Genomic DNA, 14,156 nt, shown 5'->3' with positions numbered 1-14,156 from the left:
TGTCTTCCCACCACTAATATTCTTATAGATGATTTCATTTTGAGTTACATCCCTTGCTAGTTGCTCCTCATTTTTTATTTCTGATTTTGTCCCTCTATACTTATGTTTTCCTTTTGGTCTTATTTCTGTTTTTTGTATCCTCCCTTGTTCTCTGTGAGACTCATAGAAATTCAAAATTTAATCAGACTGGTTTAGTAATAAAAATAAGGTTATTATTTCTGTTCTGTGATTGTTTTGCTTTTGTTGCATACATCATAGTTCTTTTGTAACCTAAGACTTTGTACATGGACATGTGGATACAGACAGTTTCATAACCTCCTCTTTTCTGGATTTTCTTTGTTTGATTTTTCTACTCACCTTTTTTCCAGGAAATTACTAACTTCCTGAGTTGGTAATTTTATTTTGTGTAGGACATGTATTTAAAGATATAAGTGCATATAATTTTGTAAATTTTCCCAGTACGTTAATAGCATGAATTACTGATAGTTTAAAAAGTTATCAAAATAACTGATTAAAAATTAGTCCCTACAGCAGGTTTGGCCAGTTTGACAATATTAATGGTTAGAATTTCCTTAAAATCATGTTTACCAGTTGTGGTATTATCAAATTATTAAGTTAACCATTTCAAGATCCTTATCATAATAATTGGATATTTGAATCTTAGTGCCTACTTAAGACATAAAAAAATCTGAGATCACAGTTCAGCAGGCTTTTTTGATTTGGTGGGACAACACCAAGTAAAATATTCACTGTTAATCTCCCCTTCCATTGTGTAAAGGTTTTTATATTTTGTTCCTTACTGTGACTAAGTATGTCACCACTTCTGATTCTGAAATTAAAACCCATAGATCTTGCTGTGAACTCAACCACACCTCCCATGATGCAGCAGATAAAGTCTCATTGAGATGGCACCAAACCAGTGTCTTACCAACATGTGACTGAAATCATATAAAGTGAGTAGTGAATAGGCTCTAATTTGTGAATTTTAATCTAGGACTGAAATAGAGGGTTTGAAATTTTTTATTTGAGAATGTTTTGGCACAGATTTTGTTAATCATCTGATATGATCAAGAAAACAGAGACTCAGTGTTTTGCAAAAACCCTGTATTCTTATGTACTACCCTTATGTCTGGTAGAAACCCAAGTTTATGTGATGTCTTGCAGTACTTTAAGTCGGTGTGTTATGAATGCTGCTTTAATAACTTACTGTGGAGAAGAAGAGTACTAAGTTTAATCACACAGCTAATGTCACAATGTCACCACCCCCTTAACAGCTAAATGAAAAAAGTGAGGACACATCAGCATGAATTGTTAAGGCCTGTACATTATTCATTTAAACATCTGCTGTTGGTTCCTCTTTACATACGGGAATAAATTATACCACATCAGCACATTCTTCATGCTTTGTGTTTAAGCATTTAAAAGTTCTTTTTTTTTTTTTTTCTATTATTAATACTATTTTTTCTGCTTCGTTGGCAGCCCATGAAGTTATCAGTGCCTGTGACTACAGCCAACAGTGTGACATTTGGAGCACAGGTGTCATTATGTACATGCTGTAAGAAGCTTGTAAAAGTAATATAAAATGTACAGACCCATTTATAATACAAGTACTTACAATTTTGTACTGAAATAAAAAATAAGCCTGTGTGCTAAATCTTCAAAAAGAGTGAGCTTTTATAATTGCTTGTATCTAAGCAATAAAAATTTCCATGCAAAATGAGGTAAAAGATATAGTTCAGTATTAAAAACTGAGTATTTGATTTATGGACCACTAAATAGTCTGGAAATAAGAGAATATTGCACTGAAACACCATATAATCAAACTGAGAGTTTAGGCCTCTCTTTTTCATTGTTGTCTGCATCTATAAATGAGGACTGAGTAGTTGACTTACAGATTATTGGTCAAATTCTGACATGAGTGCACAAACTGTGCAATCAGGGTAAAGGCTTTTCTTCTCCACCTCTGACTGTGGTAACTCTGCAACTGAGATGTTCCAGGGCTGCCAGGTCTCCCTGTACAGGTAAATTGTGTGTCTTGGAAGTTTATTAGTTTGGTGGTATAAGAAGAAGAAATGAAACTTTGGTTGTAAGACTGCATGGATTTTTACATTGAAGTCTTTCAATATAAAAAGTATATTGAAAACAAAGTATATTGTACTTGGCTACAAAGTAATTATTCCTCTCTGAAAAAATCTGAAACCACCTATACTAGCTAAAAAATATTAAAAGGTACCCCAGTAACTGAAAAATGAATTGTTGTAAATTACTGTGCATATGTTGCAACCAAAATGTCACATTTTTTCAGGGATATTTTTCTGCCATAATGCATTTGCATGTTTTTTCTCCCCACTTTGTGTTTTTATTCTCTCAGTTGCCACCAGATAAGGCTTTAATGCCAATGTTTTAGACCACCACAACCATGATTTAATTGGCTATTATTTCTGTTCTGTGATTGTTTTGCTTTTGCTGCATACATCTGGGTTCTTTTATAACCTAAGAGTTCATACATGGGCTTGTGGATACAGACACAGTTTCACAACCTCCTCTTTTCTGGATTTTCTTAGTTAAATTTTTCTATTCACTTTATTTTGGTTTCGCAGCTTCTTTTCTGTACAATTAGCTCACTTTTCTTCTTGTGACAGCACAATGAAGTGCTCATAGCTTTATTGCCTTTATTTTTATACAGTTTTTATTTCTGAAATCCATGTGTACAATTTATGCTGATACAGACTGAGTTTTATTGTTGTACTTAATGATATTAATGTCTGCATCATAACAGTAGGATTTGTACAACATAGTAGAGTATATTACAAAATGTTTGGTAGAACTGTGGTGGTTCGACTGGCTAATGAGTATCCAGAGCTGTGCCTGCAATCAGCACAATTCACAGCTCAGAACTTGTAAAATTCAAAGCAGTGAACTGTGTTGATTGCAGCTGGAGCTTAGAACTTCTGACCTTCCTCCTTAATTAGCAATATAAATATTTTTTTAAATTAGCATTTTGTAATCACAACAGTGTCAGAACAAAGTAGCATTAATTCACCCCGTGTTGTGTTGACTACCCAAGAATGAAAACACCATGTATAAATTAATAGAATGCAATTCACACTCCTTCTTATTGCTTAATTTGAAAACAGTAATACAAAAGCCATAAGATCATCTTCTGATTTTAATTCTACTTCTGCAAATTGCTTTTCTTCCCACCCTGAATAATGGCCCGTGCTCCTGGTGCTCCTCTAATGGGCTTAAGGACACTGTTAGAGTCATTATTGCCACCAGCACTGCTCTGACCCTTCCTGGCTCCAGCTAATGCTTCCCTGCTAAATTCCTGGCTGCCCTGGCTCCCTTGTCCATTCAGGTGGCATATTCCATACTGGTGCCAGGGCTGTTATTGCCACCCCACAGGCTGTGTCTGCACATAGAGATGGGGGACACAAGCCCCAAGGTGACTCTAGAACTCTGTTAACGTACAGAATTTCCTCTGCATGGTGGGCCGAGGACGGCCTGGTGAATTTTTATGTGCAATTTAAGGTGTACTCTACACTTCCCATTTCATTTCATTCTTAAAGCATAGTAATAGAAGCATCCACAATAGTAACCAGCAAACAGAAAATCCATTAAAATACAAAAAGTGTGCCAGCATATTGAAGGATTACAACAGTCCTGCTGTATTAGTATTAGAAGAGTCCTGCTGCCTGTCACGCTCTGAGAGTGTGGCCCATGTGCTGCTGTCTAATAGGAAAGGGTCAGGAGATTTCTTTTTCCTGGGCAATCTGCACTATTGGATTTCTTCCTCATTCTTCCAGGTGTGCTCTGACCCCCACAGTAGCTCTCAAATACCTTTGTGCAGCTGAAGGAGCCTGGGATGCCTAATAAATTGCTTCCTGCATTACAGCAATAAGAAACCTATTCAGAAAGTGTGGTAATTCTTGCTCCTTTCTAAAGGCACAGAAAATTTCTTCACAGATTTTTGAGGTGCCATGTGATATGTTTCACCTACTTAACTTGATTTCTTCAGCTGAAGTTATCTGTTGTCTGTCACTGCCTTAGTCTGGAGAGAATTTAGTCCTGTCTGTGCATAGCAGAATAATGGGCATTGTCACCAACCAATACTTAGGGTATCATGTCCTGAAATGAACGCATTCTGCCCCTTTTCTGTTCCTTTAATTGAGTTCCATGTGGATTTAAGTCCTGAGGCAGATTGGGAAGGAGAGCTGGAGGATAAAAGAAAACCTCAAGTTTTGTCAAAGATATTTTGAGATTAAAATCTTAGGGGAAATGCACCAAAATATTAATTTTATGTTTTACCTTAAAAATTAAAACCGTGTGAATAAAACAGCACAGTATTTTGCTTTGATATAAAGTGACAGGCATCCTTCACCAGGGTGTGACAACTACATTTTTCAGTACTGACTTTTGTGTTTTGGGAATAGAACTAAAAAAATTATTTGTTGCAAATAATTTATTTGATGAAGTTAGCTTCTTTTTTTTTTGTTTGTTTGTTTTAAATGATCACAAAAATGAGTATTAGTTTCTCAAAAGTATTTGCTGTGTAATTCTTGCAAGTCAGTTATGCATGAATAGTATGATGTAAAATCTATTAGGAATTTAATCTTTGTTAGTTTTGATTGAAAACACAGACCACATGATATGGTTTTCCATTCCATGTGATTAGTAAAACACAGATCAATAGTTACTTTCAAATATATTCTCTAATAATCATTTAGAGTTAATACTCCTGCTGGTACATAGTCACAGAAACCAAATACCAAATGTCTGGTATTGAAACTTCTTTTTTTTATAGGATAACTTTGGTTTTAGTTTAATATATATTTCCTTTTTTTAAATTTAATTATTTCCACATAGTTATGGATACACTCAGTATAAAAGAAGCAGATGACATCGAAAGATTAAATTGAACATACAGATACCACATTTATTCAAGTATTTTACTCAAAATAACAGAAAATAGATACAGGACAAGAATGCAGCTGAAGTATATTTTTATGAACATAGGTACTCTTAATATGGACACTTATTGTAGGTTTTCACATTTTTCTGACATTTCTATTATCCTATTTCTACTGATAAATAACATTTGATGAGGCCAAACAAGGCAACAGTCATACTACACAGGTAAAGGAGATACATCAAAATAGCAGAACAAAGAGTGAAGAATTGAAAATGATGCTTTGTTTCTCCCAGTATTTTCTGCTTTATTTTTTTGTTCTGAAAAATATGTCTTTTGGAGCAGAAAAAGGATATTCTAGACTATTGTGATTTTTCTATGAAGCAGTGTTGCTTTAATTTACTCCTACTCTATGAAGAATAGCACTCTAGACTGAGAATTGAACACATTTCATAGATTTTAAGAATTTAGAGCTGAGTTCTGAACATCAGTACTGTTGACTTTAGGGATACAAGCACCTACTATGTATGACTAATCTGACTTTCATAAAAAAAATCTACAGAATGAAAGCCTACAGAATAAAAATATTTAGTAATTCTTGTAATGCATCCATGATTTGTTTGAACTAAACCCTGTTATTAGAAAGACAGCTGACTGGGACTCCAATGCCAAAACTGAGAGTGGTCTGTTTTGTCTTGTGTCTCTTGTTTCATTTCTTGTGACTGTTATTAACCCATGAGTCTAAAAACATTGGCCCATGAATTACTGATGATTCTTATCACTGCAGTGTGGTGGTTGTTAGTACAGAATTGTTGAATTATTTGATGGAAAATATTACTTGGACATGGAATCGAAAGAAATGCTAAGTACACAGTGTTTGCAGTAAAAATTATTACAGATACAGAAACACTACACACAATGGCAGCAAGAGATTTGGATGGGTGAATTAGGGAGTAGTAAAATACTCTATGTGTTCAGTTTAATATTTCCTAGCTGGTACTTCAATTGTTTCTTAGTAAACCTTTGGCTACTACTTAAAAAATCCTTACAATAGCAATTACCTTTTACCTCTGTGGATACCTAGTCACAAAGACTAAATCACCTCTTAACCTCATAACCTTTTTCCTTTAAATCTTTCTGAGAGACACATTTTTAGAACTTGAGTCACTTTTGTAGAGTTCTCTGAAGTTTTCCCAGTCCTGCCAACTTTTTGATTTCAGAGTGATCCTATAATACACAGTTTTTGTGAAAAATAGTAGGTATTCATTCACTGACCCTAATTTTCTTGTACCTTTTATAGAAAACTTGGAAAAAAAGATTTTGAACTAATAAGAAAGGAAGACCTCTGCTTTGAAAAATTTGGTCTGGGAGACAAGTTACCAAGGCTGGTAAGTACACAATGCTCTCACAGAATAAATGTTGACTACTTTGCAATGAATTCCACAATTACAGTAGTTGTGATATTTTTCTTAGCTTTTAAGTAGTACATGTTTTCTGAAAAGCAAAATTGATGTTAAAAATAAATTGCCATAAATGATATTGTGAACTAATTTCATGGCACTGTGAGAAGAAAGGTCTCTGCTGTATTAAAGCACTCAGTTGAAAATGTGTCTTGTTGTTAGTAGAAATTAGAGGTTTGAAGTTGTGATTTTCATTCCAAGAAGAATAAGTTTTGAAACTACTTCTGAAAGTTGATGCTGTTCACCAAATCACAGCTAATGAATTACTTGATAACCAGTAGATAGCTGAATTTGGAAGAGATGCCATTTCTTTCCCTTGTATTGTACCTCTTATTTTATGGTATGTAAAGCTGCTGTATTGCCTCAGTAGAGCACAGTAGGTTGGAACATTTAAAAAAATGCAGTCTAAGCATCCTAACACTTGTTAGGGGTCTGACCCAAAGCTCCCAAACCCATTAGCATGTTTTGCTTGTATCCCATGGGCTTCTGATAAGTCTGTTGACTAAGATTCTTTACACTGTATTCCTTGCCCAAACCAACTTTATCTGGTTTCCCATAGGTTTTGACATAATATGGAAGTATGGGTCAGGTTTGATTAATTCATTGATAAAACGTCTTTTTTTTCTTTTCCTTTTTGATTTAAAAAACCCCAAAAAACCAAAACACTTTGAGCTACAGGGCCATTCTGAAGGCAAGTGAAATGTAGTGGTGGAAGGGAAGCTGAGAGCTCCTAGCTTGCGGGCTGGGCTGCAGATCCTGTCACTGTGAGAATACTGAACTTTCAGCTGCCTCATGGAGCACTTGTGCTATTTTGTAGTTGAAATTAAAGGAGAGAGAATGGACATAGCTGCTACTTAAAGATAACCCATGATAGTAAACCCTAATTTCTTCCCTAGCTGGTTTCTGTACCATTTAGAAATAGAACTGCCTGTGAATCACTGCAAAGTATTCCAGTATGTAGGAGGATAAATAGCTTTCTTTATTCAAGATGGTGCACTGGTTTTGCCTCACACCTTCCTCTACAAAAGAGCCATTCTGAACTAGCCTGCAGCTTTTTTCCTTCCTGCTAATTGAGTAGAGCTGAACAGGAAGCTTTTTTCCCAAGGCTTCATTGCATTCTTGTGTGTGGGAGAATAGCCACAACCAAATGTGTAACTCAACAATGTCCTGGAAAATGAGGTAATTTTCATCCAGCTCTGCCCTGACATACTTTGAGTACCACACTGACTTTGCTTCATGAAAATAAAGATATAGAAAACTGCCACCCATGTGATTTCATGTATATTCATGGAGCTTGAGACTAATTTCTATATGAATAACATTGCATGTAACAAGACCTTCCTATAGCTCGTAGTAAGCCATTCCTTCTCTCCATACTACACAACATTTCAGATACAGTAGATTTTAATTTGCAATAATTTTCTTCTGGTATGAGGTAGGTAGCAGACTGGCTATCTTATACACAAAATACCTACAAATGCAACCCTACAAACCCTACTGGCTATCTTATCTACAAAATACCTACAAATGTACTAGTTGGTTTCCATTTGCACTTCCACAGTAAATGTGCAACAACCTTAAGCATTAGTTTCAATGCAGAACTATATTTTAGATTTTTTCATCAAGTTTGAATGGTTTCTAAGTGTTGAAGGGTGGTCATCATAGGCTGATGACAGAATTCCCTCATGCCAGAGAATGCACTCTGAGGCCTACAGACATCCTTGGTTCAGAAACCATCAGATATGAGCTCTGGAAATACACTGAAGCCATTTGTACCTCCAGCTGATCTACTTCTAACAGTTTTAACTGCTTCCTTAAGGGAAAATTTTCAGGATGAGACAGTGCTTCAGACAGTGATTTTGGCTTCATGCTTCAGCCTTTCCTGTAGGTGATCAGCCAGTGTTGTCTATTACTCGACCCTCTGTGCCTCACACCAGGCACCAAAAGGGACTGTCATGGTTTAACCCCAACTGGCACTTAAGCAGCACACACCCAACTCACTCCTATAAAAATTTACTCCTCAGCTTCAGCAGGCAGATAGTGAAGGAGAGTCTTCTCCTGCTCCATTCCTTCTACATTCCATCTGCATGTTCCATCCGAAGCCCCCAGTTGCTTTATTGGCATTCTGGTTTTCACATATATTACATATTGCAGTGTTAAATGTTTTTCTCTTTCTAGTAAAAACTCTAGGTTTTTAGAGGAGCATAAAAATGGGAAATGGGGACTTCAAGTGACACTTAAGAATTTGGCATGGTGAGACTTTTCACTTTAAAGAAATGCTCCTGAAATTATGCTAATAAGGACCTGGGTTTCAGAGCTATGGAACACCTGTGGCTGCCTCCTTACTTCAGTAGGAGTTGCAGATACTCAGGACCTTTGAAAACCAGGACAACAGTTTCTACTTCATGCTTGTGCCTTCACAGCCTCTGTGATTTTACAATAGCCAGATGGGGAACATGAAAGTGCATTATCATGTAGAGAATTCTATGTGTAAAAAAATTAACCCCTTGGAGCCATGTGACACATGAGCTTCTGTACAGGAGAAAAATGCATTTGGCACCACAGTCTCCCACCAGGAAATCCCTACCATCTGTACCAAAAATTTATGAAGTCACAAGTCATTCTCTATGATTCAAACTGGCATTTCAAACATAGATGCAGCAATTTTATATTCCAGAACAATGCTTTAACAATAAAAATTTTAATTTAAAAGTTATCTTGTTCTTGCAGCTAAACAAATGACCTCAAGCTCAATTCAAGTTAGTGGATACCTCTGGAGGTTTATGTGTTGTCAGTTTGAGACCATATAGAGTTTTGGCCGGGGGCTATGCAAAGGGTTGATGATTAATTATTTACCAGAAATAGTAATTAATGCAGTCCTGTTACTAGTTTTGATTATTCTGATCTCTGTACCAGTTAAAACTTTTCCAGACACGTTTAACTTCTTACATCTGCTGAAAAGTAAGAGCCAAATATATGACAGGATGGCAGAATTTTCTAAGAAATATGAAGACTGTGTTACCACTATATGGTATTTCTGCATTATCTGCACAGAACATTAAGTATACAATGAAACATAGAGTAAATCTAATTTTGCAATAAATATCTTTATGGATACATATGCTTTGGTTTGATATTATAATTTCCAATTATTTTAATCTACATTAAAAAATAATCTCTATTCCATTTCCTACCTATATATTATTTGGATTGTGATATATTTTAACTATAAGAATATTATACCTCATTTTGTTCACTTCTCACCGAGAATTTGATATTTTCTTAGCTGTGGTTTAATGGAAGATGGTGTTTCCTTTCAGATAGTGGGATGGTTTAGCTTTTTTCTCGTCCTGTGTTGATTTTTATTTCCATCAGAAGAACTTTTGAGCATATTGATTGTGAGCTCTGATTTAGAATTCTGTATTATTGCTGTGATTTTTAATGGGTGAAATGTACAGGTATTTGAATATGCTTGACTGAAGAGGAAAAGCAAGACCCTAAAATATAAAATTTACGTGTACAGCATGTGAGAGTTCTTGTTTCTTTTCAGATTGATTTTTACAAGGAAGCCAAATGTCTAGAGCTCAAATCCTCTTGTGTCTGAATTGCAACTCCAGTTCAGCAAAATCCTTGTGTATCTGTTCTGCAAATTATTTAAGCACATTTCCAAAAGTATGTGAGGACTTGAAAAATTTGACACAATGAAGTACTGAGATCCCCAACAATGCCTAACAATTCTGAGAAGAAATCTGCTTAGAGCTCTCACTTCCCCATCTTAAATTTTCTTAGCTCTCTGGATTTGGATCTCTTTGTGCACGTGCACCTCTATACCCTGGCAGTTCTGGGCAGTTTGGAGCAGAGTCAATTTATTGTTTTTAATTCCACATTGTTTTTAAGCCACATTGGGCTTGTTTGTTTTTAGACTCTAAGACTTCTCAATGCATCAAGGCTTTTCTCTGTCTCTCTTGACTTTCCAATAGTATCAGAGGGATTTTTATTATTTTCAGGCATCTTATTCTTCCATTTACTGTGTATCATAACTAATTTGCAGGTTTTTCTGTTTACCTCTACAACATTTTAATTCTGTCAGTGGAGTGATTAATTATTCCCAATGTACAATTATCATAAATCAAGAATTTCCCAGTTCTGTTTCCTGCTCTTGGTGTTAGCTAAATCCCCCCCCCCCCGAATTGCTAACTGAATTATTGTCCCTTAAGATATCTATTTGAAATATTCCAGACTAATGCATTGAACAGTTCTTGCAAATGATCACTTCAACCAGTCCTTCTCCTTGGTGTTTTAAAATTGATGTATATATCAGTGAGATAAACAGAATATGGATGCTCATCAGGCTTCAACCGTTGTATGTTACATGTGTTCATGGAAAAAATACTTTATTGTGTTTTCCAAGAGTAGTTAGTTATCTCTGTATTTTTTGTCTTGAATCCTGCTAAAGTTTGCTTACTAAAAATTGAGTAGAAAAAAAAGTTGAAATTCAAAAAATAAAGAAACATAAACAACATAATCTGTCAATTAGTGACCCTCAGGTCTGTTACCCGCAGTTGGCACCAGGTGCTGGTGAATTAAACCCAACAGGTGTTCAAATGAGCCAACACAGATAATTACCTTAAATGGTCCCATTTTCTTAAAAACTGTAATGAAATAGACTCCCTCTTCTCTTTCATGGGGTATACAATTATCTGGCACTTTGTAAGGCCTAGCTCTTTTAAAAAGGCCTAATCTCAGCCTCTGATTTTGTGGGTGCAATTCACTGCACGCTGCACATTTAACTACATAATTGTTCATGCAAAGGAGGTAGTTAAAATGTATGTCATTGGTTGTGCCCACAGTTGTCATAATTGCAGATGTAAATCAGCTTGTGCAGCAAATGAGGTTGTTTTGCACAATCCAAACCCACCTTTCTAATGGCTGGGAGTGTTTATGCCTTGGTCATTTGCTACATAAGTGACTTTGGTCTCTGTTTCAAACAAAAGAAATGCTTTCTAAATACCAGTCCTCATGTAATAGAATACAAATAGTTTGAAATGAGAATTGTTAGCTTAATGAGATGGATGAAGGAGCCTTAGAAACTGTCTCATCTGTGACCTCTTTGCTCTGCTTGATCCATTGTGAGACCTCAGAAAAATAATTATATTTCCTGTGTTGCAGTTTACTAGTCTGTACAGTCTAGATAAACTACCTAGTAACTATATCTTGTTAATTAATATTAGAAAAAAATATATCCCTGCTGTTAGTGAAGTGCTCAAAGAGTGCCAGAAGATTAATAATATTAATGCCAAATATTATCTCTTAAAAATACGTAACAAGACAACTCTAGTTTTCAGAGTTGTGTATAAACTTTGCATATAGCATGTGCTTGCCTTTCTTTCCAAATTTTCAGATATGTAATTGCCAACTTTACTGAATAGCCAAGGTAATAAAACCAAAATAATTTCAGATCATTCAGTGCGATCTGAGAGGACAGATGTCTGATCAGTTTAAAAAGAATTGTTCCTTCGGAATCCATAGGTTGTTGCACTACCCATTATGGATTAGGCTCAATAAAATGGGAGTATTGGCTAGGCACGTTTATTTGCTCAGTAACCTAAAGAAACATAGATAGGTGCAGAAAGAGGGAGAAGCAGGGATAGTGGAAAATCTTGGTCATCCTCTGACTCTTTGGTTTTTTTTTTGTTTTTACAGAAAGAGCTAAAATTCCTTTCCCAAAAGCACTGAAAAGCACTTGTTCTCAGAAATGGTCCCTGAGGAAGTAGAGACAGTGATGACTCTTTTAAGTAGGAAGTCATATCAAAATAGGAAAAAACCCTAGAAGGTAAGAAATTACTTATGGGGTGAGATCATCTATGTCAGTGCTCTCTCTGACAGTGATGACAGCAAATGGTATTTAGGGAGAATATTCAAGCCTGGCTATTTCTCCCCATGTAACACCAAGCCTGGATACTTCATTTAGTACCCCAGTATTCAGAATTATCCTTAAGGTTGTGAGAAGACATATTCCAACATAATCCTGTTAGCATTCATTGTGGCCCTGTTGTCAATGAATATGTCTGATTCCTTGTTGAATATGCCGATGCCATCTGCCTCTGCAGCTGCCCATGGCCGTAAGATCCAGAAATGCACTATTTAATGAATAAATAAATATTTTTGTCTTTTCTGTTTTAAAATTGTCTCCTACTCTATTCATCAGATGGCCCTTATTTCTAGAAGTAGAGGATGTGCAAAAAAGCCAAATTCACTACTAAGTAAAATCTCAGTCATATCCCTCTTCACTCCTTCTCACCACTTCTCACCAAAGTGGTGACTCCAAGACTGCTTTCCTGACTGGTGACTCTGCCAGTTGGATCATCCTGAGCATCAGGAATGCCTGCTTTAGATTACTTTCCCCTAAATGTACCATTTTATTTGTTTCCCCTCTCTTGTTTGAATCAGTATTTTCATTAGAGGTGTCCAGGGCGTTTAGAAACTTGACTTTCTAACTGTGTATTTAGGAGTTAGAAATACACAGTTATTTCTGTGAAGCCATAACCTATGGCAGGAAAACAGGGCATGGACATCTGCAGTAGCACATTATTTATGCAACAAATTTACTCTAGTAATGGCCTTCTGAGGAATACCTGGTCAGATTCATTAAAAGGTCTCTCATTCCTCGTTCCTTAAGTCCACACATTCAAACATACATTTAATACCTTTAAAAATATCACACTGCTTTCCTTCTTAGTACTGAATATTATTTGAGTTAGCAGGAGTGTTCAGAGAATGACACTTCAAGAAATTGTCATTATACTGAGGAAGAAGTCTTATCTTCTCAGCAGGTATAAATCATTACTATGACTATTACTTAACTCACTGATTCTTATCAATTAAAGATTTGTACCAAGGAATATTCAGCTATTTTCCTAGCTTTGTCTTGTTCTCTGAAGAGATAAATCTAATGGCAAAAAGTTGAACTTCATCCCATGGAGACCACTGATCCTGTCTTGGTTGAATTTTAACCACAAAAGAGACCAGAGATACCAAAGAATATATTTTTTGTGAGAGATGGAGATACAAGTCTTTATCTCTTGTTTTTAGAATATGAAGACACCATTTTCTGTTGTGTTTGAATGTTGTGATGAAGTAATATCTGTCATTTTGGTTAAGAAGCCTAGTTAGTGAAGATTACAATCAAGAAAAAGGTCATTTACATTTGTTAAAGCAAAAAAAGTCTTGTCTCAAAGGTTGGATTTAAAATTTAAAGAGAAGAAGCTTGTCTCTGTGTGCTGTAGGAGAGATTTAAAGTTATCTGCTATAATTCTTTTATTTCTTCATTATCTTAGTTTTGCATATTTTATTATATATATATATTAGAGTAGAATTACATTAGAATATTATTTTGTAATTGTCCTCTGTTATGATACTTTGTTCATATCTGTATTCTTCCCACCTGTTTAGGTGTATTTATAATGTTTTAGTCTTTATTTTTTTTAAATTGCACTCCCCTGAAGTTAGATCAGTATCTCTTGCATAAAGTTGAGTGCGGAATCAGTATTTCCAAGGAAAGAAGGGAGAATTTGACATGTTCTTCGTGTCTTCTACCCAGAAACTGGGAAATAAAAGCCTCCTGAAGTCTGCTGTCTCACTCAGTCAGACAGAAATCATAGGACATCTGTCGACTTTGAACAACTCAAGAGTAAACAACTATTACTTGTGCCAAAATGAGCAAACTATATAAAGATGGACAAATATATCCTGAAGTGTTTTGTCTCTTTACTTCCCTGAACCCTTTA

General features: G+C 35.5%; 1 long non-coding RNA gene across 1 annotated transcript; it reads left to right on the top strand.

The window, feature by feature from the left end:
- Window positions 1-768: 768 nt before the first annotated feature.
- LOC128789833 (uncharacterized) lies at window positions 769-12,284 on the top strand. Its single transcript, XR_008431540.1, has 4 exons — window positions 769-953; window positions 1,480-1,555; window positions 6,210-6,297; window positions 12,073-12,284. It is a non-coding gene; the product is annotated as an uncharacterized LOC128789833 (long non-coding RNA).
- Window positions 12,285-14,156: the final 1,872 nt, after the last annotated feature.

This window comes from Vidua chalybeata, chromosome 6 (genome assembly GCF_026979565.1).
Source record: "Vidua chalybeata isolate OUT-0048 chromosome 6, bVidCha1 merged haplotype, whole genome shotgun sequence".
In the NCBI taxonomy this organism is placed as follows: Eukaryota; Metazoa; Chordata; class Aves; order Passeriformes; family Viduidae; genus Vidua; species Vidua chalybeata.
This window is presented reverse-complemented; position numbering and strand designations above follow the sequence as displayed.